This window comes from Mus musculus, chromosome 19 (assembly GCF_000001635.26).
Source record: "Mus musculus strain C57BL/6J chromosome 19, GRCm38.p6 C57BL/6J".
Classification (NCBI taxonomy): domain Eukaryota; kingdom Metazoa; phylum Chordata; class Mammalia; order Rodentia; family Muridae; genus Mus; species Mus musculus.
This window is the reverse complement of record NC_000085.6, coordinates 17694867-17711083: the sequence shown is the minus strand read 5'-3', so window position 1 is coordinate 17711083 and position 16217 is coordinate 17694867. Positions and strand designations below refer to the sequence as shown.

The 16217-nt window shown below is 38.9% G+C and overlaps 1 protein-coding gene across 8 annotated transcripts in view; it reads left to right on the top strand.

Annotated features, from left to right (window-relative positions):
* Nucleotides 1-16217, top strand: part of Pcsk5 (proprotein convertase subtilisin/kexin type 5) — a 405399-nt gene that overhangs the window by 126629 nt on the left and 262553 nt on the right. The window lies entirely within an intron of this gene.

Here is a 16217-nt window from a genome sequence, read left to right as displayed (position 1 = left end):
CAACAAGCTCAGATAAAAACCAGATGACCCAGACAAACTTTCTATTATATTCTTCATCCACAAAGATGTTTCAATGAAGAAGCTGTAGAAACATGCCACATGCTAATCTCAATAACCAAGTGTATGTGACAAATAGGGTCTGTGGCACAAACAGTAACGCATAAAATGATATACGTAGACTTTACCAGAACGTCCAAACAAAAGGAGAAGGGGACTAAGTTATTGCTCAAACTAGTGATCCTCCTGCCTCTGCCTCCTTCAGGAAATCCTACCGGTGTGCGCCACCTCTACCGGCTAAGTGATTGCTCATAGACTTCTTTAAGACAAGGTCTTTATTGTCTAGATTATAATGTTCTATGAACTTCACATAAGCAGTAAGTGTTTGATGCAACATGATTATCTTTAGCCCAATTACAAGCCAGTGTGAAATGACTTGAATCATTTACTATTTAAGAATGTACTCTTGTGGGGCTAGGGATGAGATATGAGAAATAGCTGGCCTTTTGTGTTTGTGTTTGCTTTGAATTTAACTTTTCTCTAAAATTAATCTTTAAAACAAAAAACAATATACTGCTTGTACCTCTACAAATCCTGTTCTGCTGATGTGCATCATAGGCATTCACAAGAATCCAACAGCACTCGGAAGAATCCCAAACACAGAGAAAGGACAGACTTGACATCCATAGCATTCACAAATGCCATTGGCCACGCTGCACACATGATAGGAATGTAACTAAGTGGTTTGTATGTATTAAAGAGATGAATGTTTCAAAACTCTAATAAGGTGGATCTTTATATTGGAAATTACCTGTGGTGTACTTATTTCTCTTACAAGTACAAATATCCCCATTCCCACTCACACTCTACATGGAAGAAAGCGATAAATGCTAAAACCAAGAGGAGAAAACAGAACAGTAAGGGAAAGTACAAAACAGACAGAGGGCTAAGCAGAAGAAAAGTATGCAAGGAGAAGGCCCCCACGTGACTGGGAAATGAAAGGAAGGTCACCTGAGAGCGGGCAGAAGCTGCAGGGCCACCACTGTGACCATGTGTGGATCATTATGTCCTACAAGGCAGCCTCGAGTTTATGTGCTCCTGAATGTTCAGTTTATCTGATGTGTTTTGTTTTCTTTAATTTAATTCACCTAGAGATTCTAGGAGAGAATTACACATAAATAAATGCCAATTCCACATATGCTCAGCATAGTCCCTAATGTATCAATCACATTGGAAGAGTCTGTTTACCAAAACAAGTGTTATAGCAAAGCTGACTGTAATGTCCCTATTCACTGCATTTATCACGTAAGTGTTTGCATAGAGAAAAGAGGAAGGGAAAATGTAAAATGTCTACATCAGGTTAATGCCCAGTGTCTTTTAGGATATGAATGTACAGATATGCTGTGGGTAAGAATAGAAGACCAATGGGTTGAGCCCTGTAGCTAATTATATCTAAAATTGATCCCTTAGCTAGTTATATCTAAATCTATCTGTGGCGAGTTTCTACCTTGAAATAGAGTGGTGATGGTGACCATTATCAAAAGTGTGTGTTCTATAACAATGCTGACCTGTATGTCCATATGTAAAAAAGCTTACTGTTTGAGTACTGGCCTTACTGGTGATTTGCAGACTTCTTATTTGTTTGTTTCTTTGAGACAGGGTTTCTCTGTGTGACCTTGGCTATCCTGGAACTTACTCTGTAGACCAGGCTAGCCTAAAATTCAGAGATCCACCTGCCTCTGCCTTCTGAGTGCTGGGACTAAAGACATATGCTACCAGCACCCAGCTCAAACTAGCCTTTTAGACTTACATGCTTGGCTAGTAGTGGAATAATATAGGTTGCTAATGGATTAAATTTGGAGACATGCTTTTAAACTTGTCCATTCTCCAGGACTTTTGTTCATGAGTCACTGTGGTATTGCTGCTTCTGGAGCACACCAGTGTATCCCAATTTGACACATTCAAAGAGGAGGGCATCACTTCATTGAGTGAAATGGGAGTTCGATTGATGGATGATACCAGCTTTGTTCAAGATCTGTACCAATAGTTGTAGTCTTTTAAAAACCATTTTTTGGTTGAAAATTACATCATTTTCCTCTCCCCTTTCTCTCTCCAGCCCCTCCAAGATACCTCCCTTGAACCCCTCCCATATAACCACCCACTTTCAAGTTGATAGCTTCTTTTTATTATTGTTGTTATTATCCTTGGAAAGGCTAATTCTCAGTCTCCCAGCAGTCACTGGTTGCCTGTAGGAGCACTGGTTTGTCTAGGGGTGGGACTGTGAAAAGTTTTTCTCCTCCCATGTTAACATGTCCATTGATATTACTATTGTTCGGCAACCATTTCTAGGAGAGCCTGTTTAACAGTGGACTTCATGGAATTCTGGTTCTTGAAGTCTTTCTGCCCCCTTTTCCTATTGTTCCCTGAGCCATAGATGCATAGGATGTAATGTAGATGGATCTGGTGGGGCTTGGTTTCCCTTGGTTTGCTTATATCTGAATTGTGTCAAATTGTGATTGTCTGTGATTGTCTGCATTGACTCTGAAGAGAAGGTACTTTGGTGAGTGGTGTATTCAGGTGATATGACATGAGAAATGTAAAAACGGAGGTGGGATGAATTCACTGGGGATTGGGGGAGAAGGGTCAATATAAAAGTAGGAGGGACAAGGGACAAATAATACCATGGTTGTTTTAGTAAAGCCTTAAGGAATCATCATTTTATAATTACCCCAGAATTGTATACAATACATATAAATGTATTATGTGTGTATTCAATATATATATGTATATATATATATGTAAGTTATGCCACTTAGCTGACAGTGCTCCCCACAATAACCATAGACTAATAAAAATCCCAGGTACAAGAAACCTCCGTTAGAATGGTTGGTCAGGGTAGTCCAAGTGACTCCCAACACAATATCAATTAATAATGTAGCCTTTGGTTGCCTCCCAGAAATTGAAGGTAAGCTCCTTTTGTTGAACACAGGACATTCTTGGGACCCAAGACTCAAATACTCTGGCTGGATCTAACCTGAAAGCCTCCATCCCACAGTCTACTCTTTCAATGGTAGCAGAAAATACTGTACAATGTGCCAAGTAAGGGAAACAATTGCTTGAATACAAGATCATTAAGAAAAGGAGTTTCAGTTTTAAGAAAATCAGAATAGGGAACTTGAAGCATATGCTATGTAGAACCGCCTTGTATGATCAGACCAATTTGTTTGGCAATGTGTTTACAATTCCCTAGTACGTGGCTGTATTTGTTCATTTTTCTAAATGAGTATTTGTCTAAACTACATGGCTAACTATGAATATGAAATCTGTATTGATTGTTAGTAGACTGAATTGGGAATGGAATTCATAGGGAACCAATGGCTCAAGCCATAGAAAATATAACCCAAAATGTATGCGAACCAGATCTTGAACTTACATGATTATGATTGGTACCAAAGCTTTGAAGTGAAGGCAGTACAAAGCTATGTAGTCCCTTTTTCTCACCACTCTTTCAGTGCCCAAATGGTGACATGTTGAATCTGTGTTATTGATGATAAGGAAATACCATCATAAGTAGAGTCTAGAACCGCCTGTCTTCTGCTCCCAATTTGCCTCAGTTCATTGTGGCTTGCATTGCTGTGGACTTAAAACAGAATGCCTCCTTACAAATGAAACAGTCTCACAGTCCCCTGGCATTTCATCCCTCTACTCCCATTTCAGTAAATGAATTATTGATGACTGAGTTAGAGCAACCCTTCCCTAGGTTGCCTCCTGTTAGATATTCTCCCTGCTTAAGCCATGGCAGTGCGTGTGTGACAGAAGATGATACCATTGTATCATATTGGATGTGCTGTGTGTGGCTTCAGAATCTAATTGCTCTGCAAAAGAAACCACCCTAGAAGTTAAGGTTCATTTTCTTAAATGAATAGAGTTGGTTTTTCTTTTTTTCATTTTCTTTTTTATCTCTCATTTTTGGGACTTAACCAAAGAAGATAGAAATATATTTCCTTTGATTCTTTAATCTTTCACACATTTCCTGTGGTTTTTAAGAATGTTAGTATGATACAGAAACCAGTGTGTGTGTGTGTGTGTGTGTGTGTGTGTGTGTGTGTGTGTGTGTGTGTGTATTTCTTATTTCTGCACAGCTGTTGCCAGGAGATAATATTCTAATGCAAAAGCCAATGCATTTAGATTATACGAGAAATATAGTAGCTCAGTACTAGACTGAAAACCCCACACTGTAAGATCTGTGACCATAACATTAGTAACATTAGTAATTATTATTAGTTATCCATAATTTAGGAGAACAGACAAAACTTATGAAAGAAGAGGAGGGCTCTTACCAATGTTTAAATTGCCTTTCTATATAGTTTCTAAAATCTTCCTTTAATATATTTTCAAGATTTTAATATATTTTCAGTTCCACCTAGTAGTTGCTTGGTTTCTGCAGATCAAATAAATTCATGCACAATAACATTGACTACAAATACAATTCCTAGAGTCTTCACACTAAGAATATTTTACATTTTTCATATACAGCTGCTGTAGGCTATTGAAGCTGCTGTAACAATGTGTCTTAGATTAGATAATCTATACATATAAAGAATAGAAAAAAAGAACAGAAAAGAAATTTAATACATAGATATTGGAGGATGGGTAGTCTATGATCAAGGGTACAGTGCACTTAGTGTCTACAGCAGGTCTCTTTCTTATGAAAATACTTTCTGCAAGTGTTGACATTGCCAAAGGGACAAGCAAACACCCTTGAGCAGGTTTCATAAGGGCACTAATACCAACTGCTGAGACACTAGTGTTCTCTGCATCTCTGAAGACCTTAAATACTCTCAGATGGCTCTAGGAGAGATCTCCCAGAAACTGCTTGTTCTGGCTTAGTTCTTAGCACCGTTGGCTCCCTGTCCCCTTTCTGTGTCTCTGTATGTCCCTTGATTGAACTGCTTTAGCCAAGATAGAAGACCTCAGAGTTCTGGGATAGGCCTGTATCTGACACAGGAATATGTCCTTTATTTAACTTGCTGTCCTGTAGCAAATAGGGAAAAATAATCAAATACATCTGAGGACAAAAGTAATTAAATTTATGAGAGCCGTTTAAATAGCTGTTTATTCTTTAATGAAGGTTGAACAAATATGGAACGTGGTTATCTAACCTCAAATTCCTATAGAGCTGTTACCTGAAGTATAAATATTCATCTTCATAAAAATTACATTAATTATTCTGGGGCTTGTAGTCATGCTAATGCAACTTTCAAACTCTTTTTGTTCTGCTCTTTGTCAATTTCACTATTTTCTCCTCTAGGATTTGGGAACTTACTGTCTTGGGACCCTCAGTAACAGTTTTGATAAAGCATCTGATTGATGCTATAGGTTAAAATGAAGTTTGTTGTAATTTATGTGAATCCCATGCACTATTGACATGAATAATTAATAGTTGCTTAAATTTAAATTCCTTATTTAAAAAACAAACTGACAACTTCCTAGGGCTCTAAAGCAGATGGAAATTGCAGTAAGGGAAGAGATAAGTATCCTTTTTAAATAATGAATTAAGCATTTGAGCAGGGTTTCCAGACAGGTGTATTTATTTGTCTTTCTTTTCTAATCTCCTCCAGCTTCCTCCTTCACATGCCTATACTTTCTGTTATTTCCTTCAATCCAGAAATATGTATGATCATAGAGCATGGAGACCTTGTGAGGTGGTGGGGAGGAGAGTCTTGGTGGCTTTATTAAATATAAGCAAAGGGTCTAATAACTCTCAAAGCAGATTAGCTGGAAATTTTCATGTGACATTCAGAAGAAAAAAGTCAACCGAGGAGAGACAAAATTTTTTTTCCCATTATTATATAACCTGTACAACTAACAGGATCAAGAGCATGATGAAAAAATTTGGACCTCAGTCTTGCAGAATATTCACTTTAGGATCATTGAGATCATTACGATGGCTGCATTTTAATTTTCATCATATTCTTCCAGGTTAAAGGGCTAAAGTTAGAACTTTTTCATTATAAGGTAACATAGGTGTTATATTTTGAATTGTTTCTTAATCCTGCTGCAATAGAAGCTTCCTATCCCCATATGGGTTAGGTATTAATAAATATGCATTTAGTTATCAGAAGGTCACTCAGTAAAGAAGACTGGATGATAGAGAACAAAAATATCCTGCTTTTACAGGATGCTTAGGTACCAACCCATAGCCCATTGCCTCTGTATCTGTGACTTTGGAGGAACATCCTTCCAAGATTTTCCCTTGCTATATGTGTTCATCTTAAACTACCAATAGTCTATATGCCTACCTTTTTCTGTTTGGTTGTATTTGGTTGCCTTGTAAACACAAACTAAGAAAATCGGCACCTTTGCATCAGGTCATTTCACCATTCACAGCATCTCACATTCAGGAAGTGTGCCCACAGTTACTGAGTAACGGGCAGCATCTGAGCTCATTTTTTGTCACAGGGTGTATTTACTCACATAGTCAGTAGAGGAGAAGCTGATGTCTGGGCTGATCACAGCCTAATGGATCTGTCATGACCAGAATGCAGCACTGCGTTCACTGAGAACTTGGTACCCAAGGTTCTGCTTCTTCAGAGAAAAGGAGCAAAGATCTCTGATATCACATGATTACTGTGGCATGGAATAAGGGGCAAAGATCATTTATTTCGATAAATGATTATATAAATATGGCCCCACAGTTCTATTTATCCAGTTGAAATAAATGAAGGGAGCTCTAGTAAGGCCATGGGATATTTATTTGGAGGTTGTAGAGAGTTAGCTATGTAACTTGCAGGCACACAAAGAAAGACACAGAGCTAGATAAACTGTGTAGTTGCAAAAGAAGGAAGGAAGGAAGGAAGGAAGGAAGGAAGGAAGGAAGGAAGGAAGGAAGGAAGAGAGAGAGAGAGAAAGAGAGAGAGAAAGGAGGGAGAGAGAAAGAAAAAAGAGAGAGAGAGAGAGAAAGAAAGAAAGGAGGGAGAGAGAGAAGGATAGAAAAAATAAAGGAAAGTAGGCAGGGCCAAAAATTGGCTGGCTTTAGGCTTGATCTGATTGGATGGTGAAGCTGGAGCTTGGGTCTGTCAACTTTCAAAAAAATCTTACTGGTATATACTAACAAGGAAACTTAATGAGTACCAGCTGATCACAATTCAAGTAAAAGTTTGCTGAAAACAATGTGAGCATGCCATATGTATGAATGCTAAGATTATTACCGGAGTGTATCTGAAGTAAGTACTTCAGGTCTGGAGAAATGGCTTAGCAATTAAGAGTACTGATAGCTCTTCCAGAGGACTCAGATTTGATTTCCAGCACTCACACGGCTGCTCACAACCATCTGTAACTTCTGTTCCAGGGTATCAATGTCCTTGTCTGACCTCTTTGGGTATCAAGCACATGGTGCACAGACATACATGCAGACAAAGCATCTAGATACATAAATTTTAAATATTAATTTTAAAACGTAAGTCCCACAATAAAGTGCCAGCCTAATTCCCAGAGGCCACTGGGGTGATTTTCACATTGCTCTATTTAGAGAGTGGACTCTGAGGTTAGAGTCACATGAAGTAAAACTGACCCAGTGTTTTTGCCATTGGGTGCAGAGCTTTATGAGTGCCCTGAAAATGTGGGCTGTGAGTGAAAGATTCTCTGTAAAAGACTAAGCCCAGGGAGCGCCTGGAAATGATATCTCAAGGATGTGTTCCCCTTCAGAGAATAGTAAGAGTTTCTTCCATTGCCTGTAAGTCACTGGCCAGCTCTCAGGAACAGAGAGCCTGACAGGCTCTCTTGAATCCCCTCTTCTCTACTTTCATCCCAAGCTGCCATTGCATGAATTTAAAAGTGACCTTTGTTACAATAGTTTACCTCTTCCTATTTTTGGATACCCATATTCATCCGCATGTAATTTACATATGCTAGTATATGCATTTGAATTTGCATGAATTACAGATAAAATTCCTTGTAGTGACATCCTGAGCTGAGATTAGCTGACTGCTTCAGGTTTCTTGTGACCTTCTTGCTTTTGGTTGGCATTTTCTCCTTCAGAAGTGCATCCTCATAGGATCCCACCCCCTCCCACACCTGTCCAAATTACCAAAAATAGAATCCTCTTTCCTCCCTGGTCCTCCAGCTCCGATGTATCAGGTTGTTGTGTGTGCCTTCTATCCTTTGCACTTTCCATCCTCCTGCTATCATGATCTTCCCAGAGATACTAGTGTTGTCATCATGCCAAAAGAGCAGCACACCATGGTCTCTCGCATTCGACCCGGTCTTGACATCAGTTCCTTGCTACTGACACTAAGTGACCTCATTTGAACCTGAGCAGTTTAAATTGTGACCTGAATGTTAACTTTATAGACTGTCAGAATGTCATAAAGTTTACTGATTTATGTTTCCCTTTTAGAGTTATGATAGAATGCTTTAATGTCTTCCAAAGGAGTTGGAAGTGTTTGATCTTGGCATTGAAGCAAGAACCTTTATTTTTTTCTAATTCTCATCTACCTGTCTAATACATCACAATGGGAAGGTGACAGGCTGTGGAGAGGAAGAGATCAGTGAATTAAGGGACTTGCATTTGCTGGAATGTAATCCAAAAGGAAGCACTAGGCTCCAAGTGGAGAACCCTGTCAGAAAGTCCTACATTTCCTTCTCGTCCACATCTAAGTCCAGCGTGAAGGGGTGGAACCACCCAGGCTCTGCCATTGGTACTACAGTTGTTCCCACTGCAGGGATACCTTGGTGACTCTGGCTTCCTTTTCACATAGACTAGATTAAGATCAATGTGCTTCAGCCTCTGAGGGGTGTGGTACTGGTGGTATTGTAATAATAGAACAACAAATACATCTTTGTATGCGTGACATTCATATTGTTAAAATCTTTATGGCCCAAAAGCAAATAGGAGCAGCTATTTGAGAAAGCTGTTTTGAGTTACATTGATATTCTTTATTCCATATCTGTTCCTACCTGCCTTTTTATATATCAATCCATTCCATTTATGTTCTTCCAAAGTTTTGCTTGTCTCTATGAGCTTCTTTGGGAACCTGCACTGTCAAACCTACTTCAATTATAAGGGATACTAAGTCATAGTTAATGCATCCTGGTAGTAAGAGAAAACCCATTGCTCTTCATATATCTGTCAAGATTTGTTTTTCCCTTGTCTTTACAATGATGTTAAGGTATGATAGAATGTTGTTAAGAATGTTACCCATATCTTAAACACACATAATGTTCTGCTTAAAAGATTGATGGGTTTCTGAAATAGATAGTACATATAAAAAGTACATATTTGTAAACTTCCAAGGCATATATTTGAAATAAAAAAAAAAGAAAAATGCTTTTAGATGAGGGAGGCCCAAGTAATTTCTAAGTAAATTGCATTTTAAAATTGTATAATCCTTCCACACACTGAGAGAATTTATTAAGACATATATACTCTCAAAAAACACAAGCCTATGCTGAAACATGGGCAAATATCATATGCTTATATTTGAAGTTAGCTGAGTTGTTATAAACATTTTTAGAACTTAATGTATGCACACTGCTCATTAAATCTTCCTGTGAGCATTTTGGTAGCTCCGATAAGTTTGATGTGTGATTTGAATGTGGTAGAGGATAACACCGCCTCCTGAAGAAACCTTAGCTGTTTTAGCCATGAGCTATCCACTCAGTAAAAGCTACAAGGTCCTTATGTGTTTTTCATGAGAGAAGACAAGGAAGGAGCAAAGCCTTGGCACTATTTAGTAGCGTTAGTCTGTCCATCATCTCTTGGATGTATCGCATCTACTCAAGAGTAGAAGAGCCAACTATGGAGAAAATGGTTTATTGGTTACAAATAGCCTATAGGTGACAAAGCACTTTTGCATATATTCTCAAATGTCCAGTAAAAATTAATGTCTCATAGACAGCCTAGATTCAAGTGTGTGTGTGTGTGTAGCCCCCCTTTCTCTCTCTCTCTCTCTCTCTGCCTCTCTCTCTCTCTCTCTCTCTCTCTCTCTCTCTCTCACGCACACACACACACACACACATGCATACATATACACCAGCATCTCAATTCTTTTCTATGTGTGATAATTTTTTTATTTGGCTTTTGAATCTTGGTGAGGGCAAAGATTTCTTGGGTATGGTTACTGAAATTTTTGGAACTGGACTTTCCCACAGTCTTCCCTTGCTGCCGTACAGGGTGTTTCATGTCATCTGCATTCTAAAAAGAACCAACAGCACCTGCCCGCCACCAGCTGACCATCTCTCCTCAAAACGTCAAATTTGAACTGCTACAAAATCTTACACATTTTGTCCAGAAATATGATAACCCCAGTTTGAAATTCTATTCATAGAGTTGTTTTGTGTATGAAATTATTTTAAAATTGTGTAAAATTATTATTAGGTATATTAGTTAGGGTTTTACTGTTGTGAACAGACACCATGACCAAGACAAGTCTTATAAAAAAACAACATTTAATTGAGGCTGGCTTACAGGTTCAGAGGTTCAGTCCATTACCATCAAGGTGGGAGCATGGCAGTGTCCAGGCAGGCATGGCGCAGGAGGAGCTGAGAGTTCTATGTCTTCCTCCAAAGGCTGCTAGTGGAAGACTGACTTCCAGGCAACCTGGTTGAGGATCTTATGTCCACACCCACAGTGACACACCTACTCCAACCAGGTCACACCTATTCCAACAAGACTACACCTTCAAATGGTGCCACTCCCTGGTCCAAGAATATACAAACCATGACATTAGGCTTTGAAGGTAATGCAAGGTTCTTGGATTTCACCCTGAAAGTGTCTCCTTATATATGAGATATTCAAAACTCCCATTTCTGTAGTACTACTTGGTTCTGAGGATAGCAGATAAGAATGACGTCAGAGGCCAAGCAAGCTCTCACTCATGTGAGGAACTGCTACTGTCCCTTTATTCTCTTTGTCTCCTCTCTCTGCCTCTCTCCATCCCTAGGTCTGTCTTGGCTCACTGTGTTTTTCTTGATTGAAGATAAGGTTTAAAGTCAATAAATGGTCCACAGCTTGCAAAACACTCATCTCTACCTTGGTGGTATACCTAACAACTTTGAGGACCCCCATACCTTTTCATTAAACTACATTTCTGCCTAAGTAAAAGAAAATTCACATCGTTTATGAAACTGATTCCTGCCCCAAATTCATGTTCCTTGTGTCTCATGAGATACCCTCACCCAGAGCAGCTACTGGGTGCAGCTTCTAAACATAGTGTTCATAAGTTAAAGTAACTCATAGAGGAACTGTAGTTCACTTATTAAAATAAATGTAGGGCTTATGAATAATGAACAATTTTTAATTCATGAGAACAATTATAGTTCAGTTATGAGAACTTAATGCTTATTTGGTAGCATGCTGTTTCCTTTTGAAAAGAATTTTTGTAAGCCTACTAAGTCCATATCAATGCTTTAGCGATAAAAGATTTAGTTTAAAAATGAAACTACTGATATATTTCTACTAATCTTTTATTCCACTAATATGGTACTGTGACATTGGGCCGAATGTGACTTGGAAAACATTGGCTTTCCAAGCATTCTTTCCTGGACCCACACCGACATGTCTTGCTAGGCCTCAGATTGCTGAAGTTTAGGTGGGGTGGGTGTGACTGTCTCTTCCTCAGCCAAACTGTTTAAAAAATATATTTTAGGATCTATTTTAAAACCTCTATTTCATAGTGAAATTCATCTTAAAATTGGACTTGAAATGAAAGGTTCCCTTATACAATAAACAACTAATAACTCAGCACTAGGAGCCCTCAAAATGTGCTGTAGAGCAATTGTACTGCAAAGTACATGGAGAGACTGTGCAAGTCTTAGCTTGACCCCTATCTTAAAAAATGACTGGTGGGGAGCAAATTAGTACTGAGACCATGTCTGTAATGATTCACAGTGCCTTAATATCTCCGAGCTCCTCCCAGGGTTCCCCAGGAAGACATGGGCTTGCTTAGCCAGCTGGGTTTCCTTTTCTTATCCTTTTTATTATTTTTATTTTATTTTTTTATTTTTATTTTAAGGCAAAGAGCCAGAAGTTTCTTTCTTCCCTTGGAGAGTCACCTTTATCTTGAATTCCTATCTGGACACATTTCCCCTCTGTCTTCAGTGTATCTGTCACTTTCGTACTGCTGTAACAGAATACCAGAATTAAACAAATTAGGTGGAGGAAAGATCCATTTGGACTGATAGCCCTAAATTTTCAATCCATGGTTGCTAGGCCTGTTGTGTTAGGCCTGAGCCAAAGCACTATTTGGTGGCACAATTGTGTGATAGAGGAGGTCTACTCACCTCATGAGGGCCAGGAAGCAAAATGAGCGAGATTCCAATATCTTTTTCAATAGCATACCTCTCATCACCTAACTCCCTTCCAATAGTCTCTACCTGGTAAATGTGCATTACCCACACTAGTGCCCAAGGCCAATGGGCCATCCTTCGATACACAGCCTGTAGGGGCACTTAAGATCCCAAGAGCCACTTCCTAGTTATTTCCTAGTTCTATAGGTGTATGGAACATCTTCAGGGTCATTTTAGCTTCTCTGCCTATGCTCTCTTACATTGCACTCTACTTTTAACTAGTTGCCCTTGTCTTATCTATTAAAATATAGTATTGTAGTATGTTTCTTTCATACTGTAGACCAGTAAATAGTAGTCACTTGATTCACTTGCGAAATTCTTGTTCTTGTATGCTTACGTGCACCTGAACATGCTACTAGCTTAGTATGTGCTGCCATTACTACTAACTTAATTTAGTTAGATCATTTACTTGAGTACCATGGTTGGGCATTCCTGCTAATGAGTGGAATCATTGCCTGCTCCATTTTCACTTCTGGAGAAGATAAGAGAATAAAGAAAGACAATAAAAATATGAGGCCTTTACATTTAGTAGTAAAAATCTGAAACCTATGACAGAAGTAAGTTTCACATGATCATCAGTTTAGCCTTGTTCTAGTATTTTGAGTATTGTGCTAAGATACCTTAACTGCCTTTTTTTGGTTGTTTTGTGTGTGTGTTCATCTTAAACAGTTGTAAACCAATAAAAGTTTATTAACAGAAAAACCATTCCCTGTCTATTAAGTACTTATTACTTATATGGATTACCCCTAGTTTGAGTTAAGAAGCTATCCACCCTTGATAGCCATTGTTCTCCATTTTCTTCAGGTTCCTAGATAGTATCATATTAGCATGGTCAGGCAGCTGATCTGTGATATCTGTGGTGCCGGTAAGGAAAGACAGCCAGCAATGTCTGGTCCAGGAAGATACCTACCCAGAAAGAACAGTGGTTACACCTGTGGTTGACTTAGACCATATAAGATGAGAGAGAGGATGAAGTTCTAAGCAATTCCATTTTCCCAAGTTTTTCTATTACTAATTGTCAAAGTAGACGGCATAAAATATGCTGTAGCTCTGAAAGCCCAGGCCAAAGCAAAATCCAGCACGAAGAGAGCAGTTGGGCATATAGTTCCACCCTAGCAGAGGACATGTTGGGAATTATTTACATTTCAAATGTTACCCCCGTTCCGATTTCCTCCCCAGAAAACCCCTATCGCATCCCCCTCCTCCTGCTTCTATGGGGGTATTCCCCCTCCTACCCATCCACTCCTGCCTCCCTGTCCTTGCATCCCCCTACACTGAGGCATTGAGCCTTCACAGGACCAAGGGCCTCTTCTCCCATTAATGTCTGGTAAGACCATCCGCTGCTACATATGTGGCTGGAGCCATGGGTCCCTCCATGTGTACTCATTGGTTGGTAGGTTAGTCCCTGAGAGCTCTGGAGGCTTTGGTTGGTTGTTATTGTTGTCCTTCCTGGGGGATTGCAAACCCCTTCAGATCCTTCAATCTTTTCTCTAACTCCTCCATTGGGGACCCTGTGCTCAGTCCAATGGTTGACTACAAGCATCTGCCTCTGTATTTGTCAGGCTCCGAAAGAGCCCCTCAGGAGACAGCTATATCAGGCTCCTGTCAGCATGCACTTCTTGGCATCCATAATAGTGTCTGCATTTGGTATATGGGATGGATCCCCAGTTGAGGCAGTCTCTGGATGGCCTTTCCTTCAGTCTCTGTTCCATACTTCAGCTCCATATTTGCTCCAGTGAGTATTTTGTTCCCCCTTCTAAGGGGGAACACTTACACTCACACTCTAGTCTTCCTACTTCTTGAGCTTCATGTGTTCTATGAATTGTATCTTGGGTATTTGGAGCTTTTGAGCTAGTATCCGCTTATCAGTGAGTGCATCGATTTGCATTCTTGTACATGCTGACCGCCAGTTGAACCAACATCATTTGTTGAAAATGCTGTCTTTTTTCCACTGGATGGTTTTAGATCCTTTGTCAAAGATAAAGTGACCATAGGTGTGTGGGTTCATTTCTGGGTCTTCGATTCTATTCCATTGATCTACCTGCTTGTCTCTGTAACAATACCAAACAGTTTTTATCCCTATTGATCTATAATACAGCTTGAGGTCAGGGATGGTGATTTCCCCCAGAAGTTCTTTTATTGTTGAGAATAATTTTCACTATCCTGGGATTTTTTTTTATTCCAAATGAATTTGCAAATTGCTCTTTCTAACTCTATGAAGAATTGAGTTGGAATTTTGATGGGGATTGGACTGAATCTGTAGATTGCTTTAAGCAAGATGGCCATTTTTCTATATTAATCCTACCAATCCATGAGCATGGGAGATCTTTCCATCTTCTGAGATCTTCTTTGATTACTTTCTTCAATTGCTAGAGAAGAAGGGTCTATTTTCTCTAAGTTGATAAATCAACCACATTTGAAGATACAGGCCACATATCCAAAAATATTTGGGAATCAAAACTGACCTGATTGCAGAAAATAAGTACCATTAGGGAAGGAGGAATCTGTAGGAAGATAAGAGAGAGCATATGATTCAATCATGTTCAATTCTCAAATAATAAAGTATCAAAAATCAAAATAAGAAATTCACCTTAGTTCATATCCTAAGACAGTCTTTTATTTATACTCTGAAAACAAACAATACAAAGTGCATAGAAAGAAAACGTTGGAAATTACCTGAGGCTGTGTTTGTTTGTATTGATGGATTCTTATTCTTAGCTGGCTGAAATGAAATTAGGAATTAATTAAGCTTTGATTTAGAAGGGGTTTGGTTTCAGGTAGTGTGTGCTGGCCTGGCTTTAAGTAAAGGAAGCCGATTGGGGATATAAGCTTTTTAAAAATGTTTTCATTATTTTGGGATGAAAAAAATTGAACCATTATAATTGCTGATTAGTAAAATGTTAAGGAAAAGAATTAATTATCTTACTGGTTTTGTATACATATACATTTTGACTATGTTGACTGAGTTGAAGCAGCATCCATAGTAAAAAGAAATCAGGGGCAGACCAACATCAGCTTCACATGTAGGTGTTACTTTAACAACTTAAGATTTCAAAAAATCAGAAATAATAATTATAAATTACTTCAATGTATGCAAAAATGATAATAATGTCTCTTACTATTGGGAAGAACTCTGTCCTGATGAGGTGGGAAAGCAGTATGGTCATATTTCAGAATTAAGGTTATAAGCTGGAAACATGGAAGTGTGTCTGGACAGGACAAACATGATACTAAAAATATGATGGAGCATCCGGAAAGATGGCTCAGCCTCAGAGGTTCAGCTGCTCTTCCAGAGGCTCCCATTGATTCCTTGTATCCAAAGCAGGTGACTAACAACCAATTGCCATCCCAGCTCCAAGGGATCAGACACTGTCTTATAGCCGCTATACACACGTGCAGGCACAAGCATATGCACATTACAAATGTATATATTTTAAAATCTGAAAAAGAGAAAGAAACTCAGAGGTTGTAGGATTGGTTTTAAGCGAATCCTAGAATCTGTGGTCTCTTACCCTCCTCCTATATATAAAACAGAGAGAAAACAGCTGTTTGCAGTCTGCTGTGAGATTTATAGATAGCGCACTCTGGATGTTCCAAGTTCCAAAGGCCTATACCCAAAGCAAGAACTTTCTGGTATTAGAGCTAACTCAAAAGTTTAGCACCAGAAAATCCTAGTAAAAAATTCAAGTGAAGTCGATCATTACTGGTTGGCAATCTGATCGGGAAAGTATTTCCACCTGCATGGAATCTTTCTATTTTAAATAAATAATGGTTGAGATGGGCTGGGGTCAATTTTCAATTTTTATTTTAGTTAGGCAGAAGTGAGAAGAAGGAGCCTTTCATGTCTCTTTAGAAAGTCTGGATGGCCCTAA